This window comes from Gavialis gangeticus, unplaced genomic scaffold, assembly GCF_001723915.1.
Source record: "Gavialis gangeticus isolate Ggan-Ray unplaced genomic scaffold, GavGan_comp1, whole genome shotgun sequence".
Taxonomy (NCBI): domain Eukaryota; kingdom Metazoa; phylum Chordata; order Crocodylia; family Gavialidae; genus Gavialis; species Gavialis gangeticus.
The window spans coordinates 30770516-30783250 of record NW_017729022.1 but is presented as its reverse complement, the minus strand read 5'-3'; positions in this window follow the sequence as shown (position 1 = coordinate 30783250).

The following is a 12735-nucleotide window of genomic DNA, read 5'->3' as shown; positions in this document are numbered from 1 at the left end:
TCTTTTATTAGACAAACTAAATAGTAGCAAAAATATTTTTCTTTCTTTGCAAGGTTTCAGGCCCAAACACTCTTTGTCAGGCGAAAGAGAATTCAAAGATTGTCAGAGTTCTCCCAAGTAGAAAAGAAACTTTATCTTGCACAGGGGAGGTAAAGGATGGTAGGGTTCCCCTGGGTTTCAAAGTCCATTTGTGAAAAAGTTGCTCTGTGACTATGCAGATAGTGCAGATAGGCAGAGACAAGGCTTCATCAGGCTTCTTCCCTGAAGGTGTCAGATATCAGGCGGAGAGTTCAATAGGAGAATCTTATATAATAAATGCTTTACTTAACTGAATTAATTTAATGCTTAATATTTATGTATTTAACAGCTTGCAAATTGGAGCTGGCATCTTCTAAATATTACATAACTATTCATTTAGCACAAACTACAGTAAATGATATGAAAAAGTACTTTAAATATGATACAATATGCTTAATGTTTATATTCTTTGTTAACTGTCATGTGGCATATGGATTTTATCACGAGATACCAATCTGTCAATAGCATCTGATGAAGTAGCATGTTGATTTTTTTGGTACATAATTAATAAAAATATATAAATAATTGCATACCTTTTTTGTACAGCGGCAGTGTAGCATATTTTATTTTCATTTGTCTCACCATATGTATTAGTATGGAATTATTAACTCATGTACTGTTACAAAGTATTGAAACTTGTTTCATCCTTTCAAATATTTCATGTCATAGAAAGGAATGCTAAACACTCCACAGTAGGGACTAGAAGGAACATGAAGTTGGATAATGGAATATTAGAACACACCCAACATTGGCCTAACTCCACATCCATTGAAATTAGCTGTAAAACTCCTCTTGACTACAGTGTGAAAGAATTAGATATTGTGAGACACTTGAAAATCCCATTCTGATTTGATTTTGTTCAATTTATGGCTCCTATCATGGCACCTCATGATCTCTAATATAGTTACCCCACAACATTCCTCCAGTGTAGGAAAGGGCTCTTATTATATTCCACACATGGGAAACTGAGGCACAGAAATGCTGAAATAGATGCGCAGAAAGATTTAGACCAGCATTTAAAAGAATTTTGGGGTTTATGCCCTACCACACTAAGGGTGGCCAAAATTTGGAATGGGCTGCCAAGGGAGGTGATGCTCTCCCCTGCCTTGGGGGTCTTTAAGAGAAGGCTGGATAGGCACCTGGCTGGGGTCATCTGACCCAGCACTCTTTTCTGCCTAGACAAGGGGTCGGACTCCATAATCTGTTGAGGTCCCTTCTGACCCTAGCATCTATGAAAGTCAGCTACTTTTGTGTACCCCTGCTTCAGACCCTGCCCCCACCATCAGTTTTCCCACTGGTGATTCCCCCTGCTAGTGATTATTGCCAATTACCCCTGTTGCCAAAGGGCACTATAAGTCACACATGCCTTGACATCCTGATAATACTTTGCCCTTAGTTGTGCTCCCTGAGGGGGCATGCCTTGCAGTATGGGAAATGCTTAGACCATGTCTAGTCTGCCTCCCTGCCAAGCCTTGGATTGCTGCCAAGAAAATAAGTCTTGCACATTTGCTTATCTGTACACACCCAAATCCATCAAGTAGGCACCGTATACATCTTAGAGAGAGAATTCTTGAGAGCTGTGGTGAAGTATACACTCATAGAATTACAGAGATATAGAGAAGCAGAGCTGGAATGGACCTCAGGAGGTCATCTAAACCAACCCCCTGCCTGAAGCAGGATCATCTCTATCCAAACCATCCTATACATATCCATTGTCTAACATCTTAGCTAAACTACATAGTCAACCCTGACGCAATGCAAAACATAACACCCTAACTTGCCACAGGTAAAGCAGGGGGACCGCAGTGGCCAATGTCCTGCTGCTGTTAATATACATGCTCAAGAGATCTTAAGAGGAACCTTAACAGGAACATTGGCATACCCCAGTCCCGTCCCCAGCTTGGGCTACAGCCAACACCCAGTGCCTCTGAGGAAGGCTTTAAAAAAACTCTGACATATATAACAGCAAGGTGAGAGAAGGGAATTCCCTCCTGGCCCCAGGCAGCAACCAGAAAAACCCAGAAACATGGGTTTATACCCATGTGGAACATAGGCATAGCTATGCCTAGAACATCCCTGACTTGTGATTGTCCACCCTCTTCTTGAATACCTCCTGTAATGCAGAGTCTATTCCATTGCCTCACTATTATAACAATGAAGATTTTTTTTCCAGATAGCCAACCACACTTATTTTGCTGCAACTTCAAGCTATTGATCCATGTCCTGCCCTCTACAACAATAGATCAAAGGGGTTTCTCATTTTCTATTGCAGCCCTTTGAGTATTTGAAAACTAATATCATGTCTTTTCTTAAGCACCTTGTCTGCAAGCTAAACATACCTAACTCCTTCAACTTGTCTTTATATGACTTACCTTCCAAGCTCTATCATTTTTGCCATCTGCCTTTGGACCCTAACTTCTTCACCTCCTTTTTAAAATGTGGAGCCCAAAACTGCATACAGTACCCTAGATGTGGCTTAACCGGTGCTGAGGAGTAAGCACTATCACCTCCTGGGTGTGTCTACATGAGACACTAACTGTGCAGTAGCCTAATTCTACTGTGCAGTAGTGTGCCAGGCAAAACCTGTGCTAATAAGTTACTGTGCAGTAGTATTAAGCTATTGCACAGTTATCATCACTAAAAAGCCATGTACCAGCACTACTGTGCAGTAGTGCCAGTTGCTGTGCATTGATTTAGTACTTGGTTATGCGAGTACTAAAATGTGCAGTAACTATGGCTCATTAGTGAACATGTAGATGCACCTTCTGTGTCTTGCATTTAATGCTTCTATTGGTGCAACCCAAAATTGCATTTGCCTTTTCTGTAGCTGCATCGCATTGCAGACTCATACTGAGTCTGTGATCTATTTAACACTCCCAGATCCTTTTCTGTAGTGCAGTCATCCAACCAGGTGTCATTCATCTTGTATTTGCATTTTTTATTATTCTTTTTAAAGTGTAGCATATTGCATTTGTCAGCACTGAATTTAACCATGTTAGTTACATCCCAGCTTTCCAATCTTTCAAGTTTCTTCTTAATTGTGATCCCATCCTCCAACATGCTCACAGTCTTTCCCAGAGTCACATCATCTGCATATTTTCATAAGAAGCTCTCAGTTCCAGAATGTGAATCATTAATAAACATGTTGACCAGCACTGGGCCCAGAACAGACCTCTATGGGATTCTCTACTTGAAACCTCCTGCCATTCTGGCATGGATCCATTTATAATTACTCTTTGCTTGTGGCTACTGAAGCAGTTGTATATCTACCTTGTCCGGTCCACATTTCTCCAATTCATTTATGAGAAAGTCATGTGGAACTTCAGAAACCTTGCTGAAGTCTAAATACGCTATATTGACTGCCTCTCTGGTTATCTCATCCCTTGGTTTGCACCCTTTCTTATCCAAGTAACCCTGTATTAGGTATCTGGTGCAAGATCCTGTAAGCTGTATATACAGCTTAATTGCAATACTTGGGAAGAAGCCAGTGTCACAAGCGTAGGAGAGGTTTACTTCCTTTTTGGAAACCCTGGGGTGGGTGGGGAGGCAATATAGATATGACTGTAGGGGTCTTGAGTTCAACCTACCAGCTCAGTAGATATGTAAATCCATCATTTGATGCTCAAAACCCTGCTTATCTGCCACATAAGTTAGGAAGTTCCTAAGGGCTATAGAAATGAAGGTTACTGTTAGAAAAGTTGCCCATCCCTCTCTGGCCATCCTCATGCTGTTCATGTTAGAGTTCACAGTATTCTGATGCTGAAAACCATTTAAAAAGTCATTTTCTTGTAGGTACAATCTGGTAGGCCTTCAGAGCTCATTCACTGGATCAGATCCCACACAAATGCCAGCTGAAGAAGGTTCAGTTTTAGTCATAAATGAACTTCTAGCCTCTCTGTCCCGGGTCAGTCTTCTAATCCCTACACTACTAGGTAAAAAGAGAGTCACATGTACTCTCTGTCCCATTTGTGAGAAAACTGATTCAGCTACCCAGCTCCAGAATTCTGGTTCATTTCAGTGCACCGATTTCAGATTGGTGCCTCCTTGCTGCTCAGAAATAGCCTCAGCTCTTCCACTCTCAGTCACTTCCGACACAGGCTTTTCCCACTGGGACTATGAAGTCTAGCTGGTACCTAGAACTTAAGTGTTGCAACAAGAATCATTGTGGCATCTATCTTTTTGTGTGGAGCTACCCTATGTTATTTGCCTAAGGGTTATACAGGAAGTCTGTCCAAAAGCAAGGAATTTAATGTAATCTTTGCTATGCAGAAAGCTGAATTTCACCACGCAGGCGTTGTATATTTCATCATACAACCTAAGCAAGTAATTACATTTGCATATACAAAGTGGGGAGTTGCTCATACATTTCGTGGTAATTTTTAGTTGTTTGAATCTACAAAATATATTACTCAGATAACATAAAATAAACTGGTTCATTAGTAATTTTCACAAGACATACTAAGTTTTTTTTCATTATTTCTTTTCTTTCAAATGAGGAAAATAGATTGCTATATCATGAGTCATTTGGAACTTATTCATTTGGTGTATGTTACTGTTTAACTTGGTTTATAGTAATCTGCATTGCTCAGTTTTTGCTGTGAAATGGAAACTGTTATGCAGACTGTGAAAAATAATTTGGTGCCTGTTATTTGTTTTGTGACAAATCAGTACAACAGGTCAAATCATAAAAAAAACCCCAAAACACACACCAGACACATAAATATATTTTCCAAAGAAAAGGCTGACTTTGACAGGTTGCCATTTGAAGCATTCTATTTTTAACAAAGATTTAGTTGACTACCGGTGTTTTCGTCTACACCTTTGTACCAGATATGTGGTATTGGCTACTCATTTGCTATTTTATTATTCTCCTCTAATTCTCCTATTAAAAGTTTGTCAGCCAGCAAATGTGGAGAAATAATACCATGGTGCTATTACAACACAATACATACAAAGACATTATTTATATTAGTGCCTACACTAGACAGAAGGAACATAAAGGCTCATGTTTTGCTTTTTTTGTTTTACGTTTGTTTGGGGGTTTTGGGGGGAGGGCATGTTGGAGGAAGGGGTTGCTATAAAAACATTTCCCTAAATGGCAGAAGGAAGCAAAAACAACCCAGAATTTTAATTGGAACTCTGTTCATATATATGACTGTTCTGCTAATCACTAATGTTATTTGCAATGATGAATTCATTGCGGATTATCTGCAAGTTTAAAAAAAATTCAATCAATACTTGACAAAAAAGTAGCCTGATCTAAACTATTGACTAGTACCTAATGTCACCAAGTCTTCTTAGAGAAAAGAAAAGGGATTAGGTCAGACTCAGTCTTGAAAGGTGATAACATTCTGGCCTGAATCTAGCAAAGATCTTATGTATATGCATAACTTTTAGCATTTGGCTGGCCAAATTGATGTGAAAATAAACTCAAGCATGTGCTAAAGCAACTGGTTGGACAAACACACGCTTGGACATACACATTTTGTTAACATTAAGGATGTGCTTAAAAGAGGTGCTTAATCAAGACTTAAATGCCTTGATAGACTGGGGCTAGACTGCTCAGCTTCCTTCAGGATGTAGCCTGGGAGTAGTTTAGTGAGGGAGGGCAAATGGGACACCAGCCCCAGACACAAACCCTGGGGAGGGGAGGTGCATAAATAGTAGTGCATTTCTGGATCAGACAAAGCAGTGCCACCAGCAGCACAACCATGACACAGGACCAGACAATTCAGTGCCACTGCACCGCATACATGACAGTCCTGTTACATCTCTGAGCCTGAGAGGTCAAATTAGTTAATGACTCCTAGATCACTTCTGATTAAGAATATATACAACACTTTTGCTTTTTCCAGTAACTTTTGCAAACAAAATCTGCCTTATACAGCTGTTTGTATAAAATCGATAAAAGGGATTCCAAATACTGGTCAAAGTACATTTTTTTTGCTTGAATAAACATTTGTGAATAGTACCTTGCAGTATTCACTCATCTTTCCTCCCAACTCTTCTCAAGCAATGGCACATGTAGCGTGAGCACCACACTTTGAATAGGGATCAAAGATGCACAAAGGCTGCATTTAGCTCTAGTGGAAAGAGTTTATTTCATCAAAGTGCTAGTATTTTATAGACTGAACACTGACATTGAACAGAGAGCCCTATAATCAAAAGTTCAGATTAGATTGTTCATTGTGGAAAAAATATGTTGGTTAGAAAATCACAGATCTGCATTTGTTTCGGTAGACTTGAAATCATTAAAATTATCAAACTGATGACTGTTTGTATATTTCTTTAAGACTCTTGAAGGTATCCAAGCAGAATAGCATGAAATTGCATCTTCTCTATAATGAAATTCAGAGGCTCTTCAGTTCAGATGTAAATAATATTGAAAGTAAAGAACCTAATTAATTTATTACTGACATTAGCTCATTTGGTCTTCAGAGGCTTTACTTGCTAGAAAAGGGGGCACTGCAGGTAACTGGAACACCTGAGGAGACTCAAATCCAGGGCTGGCTGCGTTACGTGTAAAATATGGTACTATTCAAACTGCACCTGACTGCTTGCCAACTGATATGAAAATTAGGGTTGGCTGGAAAGCAGTAATTCTATTTAGTGAAAAATGTTGGGAGGAAAAAGGTTGGAATATATTTGCAATACAGTGTAGACTTCAACAGGCCTCCTTTTTTGTGTGCTGAGATATAATATTCTGCCAGAGTGGCCATTACCCTAGCAGTTATGACACCTACCTTTAGATGTTGGAGAAAAAAGGTTCAGGTTCCTGCCTGCTTTACACAGGGAACTTAACTTAGCATCTTTAACATAGTCATAGAGTGACTTCACTTACGGAGCTCTTCTTGTGTTCTCTGATCCAGCTATAACAAAAGTTTTACATGAAAAAGAGACAGCATGAAGTCTCTACGTTTCTCATAGCCCTTGCTCCAAGAATTGTTTCATGTCAGAATGGATAACAGTTCTCAGAGTACGGAGCATAACACAGAATTCTCCCTTTTCTCAAATGAGGCTAAAATTACACTCACTCTCTCATCTAATGAAACTTAAATTATTTTATGCACGGTGACACTGCATTAACAGGACATATGAAGAATTCCTCTGCACCAAATAGCTTTTACACTAGTGATCAGGCACTCTCAGGGGAGGTCAGAGATGTGGGTTTAAAACTACTTAAGCTGAGCCTCCAACATCTTGGACAAAGATTTTACCATACCATTTGTGCTATTGTGCAAAAAATTGGACTCCTCTTGCCCCTAGCTCCTTGAGCCACATTTTAAACGCAAGTGATAGCCAGCACTGCATTGTATGTGGAGCCCAGTCTAATAAATGTGTGTTGCATGTGCTGCTAGAGGAAATCAGTTGACTTGGAGAAGTGCCTAGTATCTGGATCCTGATTGGGCTTCGGTGTTAATTAGATGCTTTTAAAGAAAGTTTGTTTTTTGTTGGTTTGTTTTTAGAATTTATTTCAGCTTTGGTTTAACTCAAATATAATTATTTAAATATCTTCTATGACAAAGGAGGCTACTTAAATAAGGACCTTGGCACGGAGGTCCTGACTTAAATAAGGTAAAATTAAATTCACAACTCAAATATTTGAAAAATTAAAATCCATAATTTAATGAAGGAATTAGCCAGTAAAGGAAAATTGAAGGATCTTGATCTTAAAACTAATGGTAGCCCAGTTATTTTGATTATTCTGCAAATCTTGGAGCTACTGCTGAATGTTGTGTCTTCCAAAAGTACTGCATGGGTGCCAAGAGTTATTTCAGAGAAGATATCACAATGAAAACTGGCTGAGGGTGTTATATTGGCTCTGAACCGGCCATATTTTATACAGGTTTAAAAAAGAGATTCCATCTTCTCTCTTGTACTTGGAATAATTGCACTTAAAGTAGAGATGGACCCAGGCTGCATGGTCTCCATCCAAATTTCTTATAGGCTGGATTGCAGCTGGTTACATCTGAAGCTAGCTCTTTAGACAGAAGGGCGTGCCTGGCAGTAGGATAAAAGGCTGGGTATTTTCGTGCCCATTCATCTCTAATATAAGCAGGAAAAAACAATCTTTATCTAAATCTACTCATGTTTGACCATCACAGAGATTTCCCAATTACATTGATTAGGAAAGAGGTGGTCAGCAATTTTCAAACCACATAATCTGCACTGAATGCACCCTTTCCATAACTGTCTGGGGAAGTCTAAGTATGACAAGTGACACTAGGTGTCTAATTGCCCTTTTGCCTTTGGAAAAAATGTCTCTCCTTGAAGGTGAACACTGGGGGCATGTCCAGATGAGTGTGCATGTGTGATTTGTAGTGAATGTGCAACTGTGTGTTGTGTTGCAAATTTGCAGTGAAGTGCCAAAATTTGATACCAGGATGTCCAAGTATCAAAAAAAAAAATTATGCAAAAAGTGGTGTGGTGCATGTGGCAGCAGCACGCACTTCCAGAAACAGATCTGGCCATCTAGAGCCCTGCTCTGGCTTCCGGCCAGGCTCCGTGTGGCTGGATTGATGCCACTACTGCCCTAAGAGGCCACCAGGACCCCAGGTAAGTCTCCCCTATCCCACCCGGGACAATGTGGCATGTGCCAAAGCACACATGCAGGGGCATGCCCTGGGGCACAAAGCAGTGGCACAAATGCATGCTGCTGCTTTTTGTGCCCCTGGAAATAAACACCTCTGCACATGAGGATGTGCCTTGGGTGTCTTGAGTTTTGAGGTGGACAGATCCTTAGCTGGTGTAAGATTGTCCGAGCCTAATAGAGCGCCATTGATAGGTCTATGACGATTTATAACTGCTGCAGATTGTCACTATGCAGAGCTGCACCTCCCACTCCCTCTCCATCTTCCCCTCACTCCCCTCAACATACATTTCTGCACTGAGTCTATCTTAACTTGTAATGCCCTGCTGTTCCATTCTGGGGCCTCATTTTAGAAGAATCTGTCAACTTTGACAGAACTGTTCGAGCATTTTCAATATGGACAAATAGGGAGATTGGGATGAGACGAATAAAATCATTATGCACAGAAATGGACTGGCAAAGAACATCCTTTTTCTAATTTATTTCCAAGGTGCCTTGGTAAATGAGACATGCAGGCTCCACAGGAGATAGTCACCTTGCAGGTACTCCCATGGAAAAATGTCTTCTGTGGAAAATGCTAACAGAAATAGATCCTTTTCTGCTTTCTTGGATTAGCACAAGGACTTTTGACTTATTGAAGACACTAGGTTGCAGAGCTAGGAGACAGATTTTTTTAAATATATTAGCTTTTTTATAAATGAATTCCTTTCATGATTTGGTTGATTACAACTTTAAAATGAAAATGTTTGATTTATTACAAACATTTCATTGAAAAATGGACAGACTGACTTATTTGAGAGTTAAGATTCATTTCAGAATTTCTCTGAAGGAACTGTTTTCAACTATCTTTTTAAGTATGAGATTGAAGTCTCTCAGCATATTCTCACGCCTGAAAGATTTTCATTAGAAGAAGTTATAGCTGCTGAATATAAGGCAGAGATGATTTTGGACTTAATGTTTCAATGTGAGCATATTTCACAAGAATTTTTGGTTTGCCAAACCCTGAGATTAGATAATGTGCTAACCAGAACCCCCTAACTTCTTTTGTCTACCATAAATGTGATTCTATGCTTATTCTAAAGCACAGTAGGCATCATTAAAACTCCATGCCCACCACCCTGGTACTTGCAGTAACAGCAGTCTCTTCGTGTATTATACAAAAGCAACTGACAGCCTAAGTGACAAATGCTGAGTTCTTAATGTCTCCTACTCTATTACTGTATAAGACATACTATTCCCTTTGCTGCAAGACTTTGCAGGAATGACACTAATAAAATATTAGTCAAATCAACTCACCAAGCAGACTGGTTTTACCTCAATGTTAGACCATATCATAGGCAATCTGAGTACCTGTGAGGCAAGAATCCCCTCATCTCCCCCAGGTATGCTACAACTTAGTTTGGTCAGTATATATACATGTAGTAGGGAGAGGCTGATAGAGGTGCAGAAGGTCTTGCTGGTTATGATTCAACTGTATTTTCCACCTAAAATTCTCAGGGCACAAGGAATACAACGGCAGAGGCAGGGGACTCTATATCTGTGTTGTGACCCCAAATTAAGCAGGGTTCACTTATGAGCCATATTGGAACCTGAGGTCAGACCACAATCAACCATTCTTGTCAAGGGATGGGGGCGCCCCAGTAGCAGAACAAAGAAATGGTTCTTTGTCCAGATGTTCCAAATCTTGCAGATTTCCCTACAGATCTTGGGGCATGTATGAATTTACAGGGTTATGTCCTCTTGTCTTGCAAAAGACATCTCAGGTAAAGATGGTACATTGGAAACTCTGTGATTTGCCAGGAAGAACTTCTCAGGAGTGGACAATTTATCCTTAGAGAATGTTAGTAAAGTGCTAACAAAAATACAGTATGCAAATAAATATGCTTATGTGGCTAAATGAGAGCTAGAAACCAAAGGACCAATAAGGTTAACAGCATGTGGGTGACTAATGGAATGAAAAGGGACCTTATTGCACTGATAAAAAATAAATTGAGGTAGGATATTTTGAACATGAAGACTTTAATTTCACAAGAGATGCCTATAAGATGAAACAGCCTTTTTGTCAGGAGAGTAGAAAGGTAAAGAGGAGGGACATATATATAGCAAGGAAAACAAAAGGTTAGACTGAGGAAGCAGATAAAAGGAACAGTAGGAAGAGAAATAGTAGTAGCTGTCATCTTCTCTGCAAAAAAAGGAAGTGCTGATTTTTAAAAAGGTCTAGACAAACAGCAAAGTGTGAGAGAGCTATAAAGTGGCTAGTGCGTTATGTGTAATGGTCCTTAGTATAAGATCCTAGTGTAATGACTATGGTAAGCAAGCGCAGGGGAAATTAGAGAAAAAAAAGAATGCATTCATATGAGCCAAACCCTGATAACTTTACATGGGTAAAACTCTTTTTTTGAATTCAAAATGAGTGAAGACTACAGCATTTGTCCCATTTAGAGCACATGAAAAAGCAGCATGCTATCCTGCCAGCATACAGTCCTGCCTTCATCAGAAATAAACAGATAAGGAGGCATTAGTATGATTTGTACAATGAGTAGACATTAATATAAATTTTATATAGAAATTCCTGAATTTGTGAAAATGATCTGTATGCATTGAATGCCCAAAATATTTTGGACCACATCCTCAGCAGATGTAAATCATTATAGCTCTATAGTTTTCATAGGAGCTATGGTGAATTACACTACCTGAAAATCTGCCCTTTTGGGTACCTATACACATGCAAAGAGGCTGCTCTGATGCACTGTAATTACAATACATTGGAGCAGACTTGATTAATTAAGTCTGCTGGAGCATGGTAATTACCACACTCCAGAAGACTCCAATATCACATGTATCAGTGTCCCTTCACAGAAAAATGGTGACTGGGACCCTTTAACCAAAGATCATTCAATGAACTTTAGTTAAAGCACCTCTGACTCCACCCATGACTGGACCATGGGTATAGATGGCTATACCCTGTACAGGAGGGACTGAGTAGATAAAAGGGACAGGGGTGTAGCTCTCTATGTTAAGGAAAGCTACACATCCCTGCAAGCTGATGTTGGTGACCAGGGTGGATGACTGGAGACCCCCTGGGTTAAAATCCATGGGGAACATGGCACAGGGGACACAACGGTGGGAGTCTACTACAGACCTCCCACCCAAAGTCAAGAGCTTGACCAGGAGTTCACCCGGGAACTGGCTGAGGATGCATGCTCCAGGACCATGGTTGTCGTGGGTGACTTCAATTACCCAGACATCTCGTGAGAGGATCACTCAGCAAAATACGAGTGGTTGCAAAGCTTCCTATCATGCATGGATGACCTCTACCTGACTCAAAAAGTCTACAGGCCAATGAGATGTAAAACACTGCTTGACCTAGTAGTGGCTACTGGGGATGACCTAATCAGTGACCTACTGATTGATGGGAACCTGGGTAACAGCGACCACAAGCTGATCATCTTCACCATCTGCTGTAAAGCTGGCAAATCAGTCAGCAACACTGAAGTCCTTGACTTCAGGAAAGCCGACTTTGACAAGTTTATCAGTGAGGCCCTAAGGGATCACAACCCCAGGGGGAGGGGAGTTCAGGAAAAGTGGTTGCTTCTCAAGGAAGCAATCTTCAATGCACAAGCTAATTTGATTCCATCTCAGAGGAAAGGCAGCAAGAGGGCACAGCAGCCCCCCTGGCTCTCCAGGGATCTACCAGACCTCCTGAGGCTAAAAACAAAGGCCTACAAAGGATGAAGGATGGGATTCACCTCCAAGGAGGAATATTTTGCACTGGTCCAGTCCTGCAGGGAGCAAACCAGGAAAGCCAAGACTGCAACTGAACTCTAACTAGCTTCGAGCATCAAGGACAATAAAAAGTCCTTTTTCAGATATGTGGTGAGCCAGAGGAAAAGCAAGGGCAACATTGGACTCCTGCTGAACCAGATGAGACAACTGATGCCCAGGAAAAAGCCAACCTATTAAATGGGTACTTTGCATCAGTCTTTCATCAGTCCCATGGGACACCTATGGCTGCTATGGGACAGGGAGGTCCAGGTGAGGGAGATCCCCTGCCCTCCATCAATGCT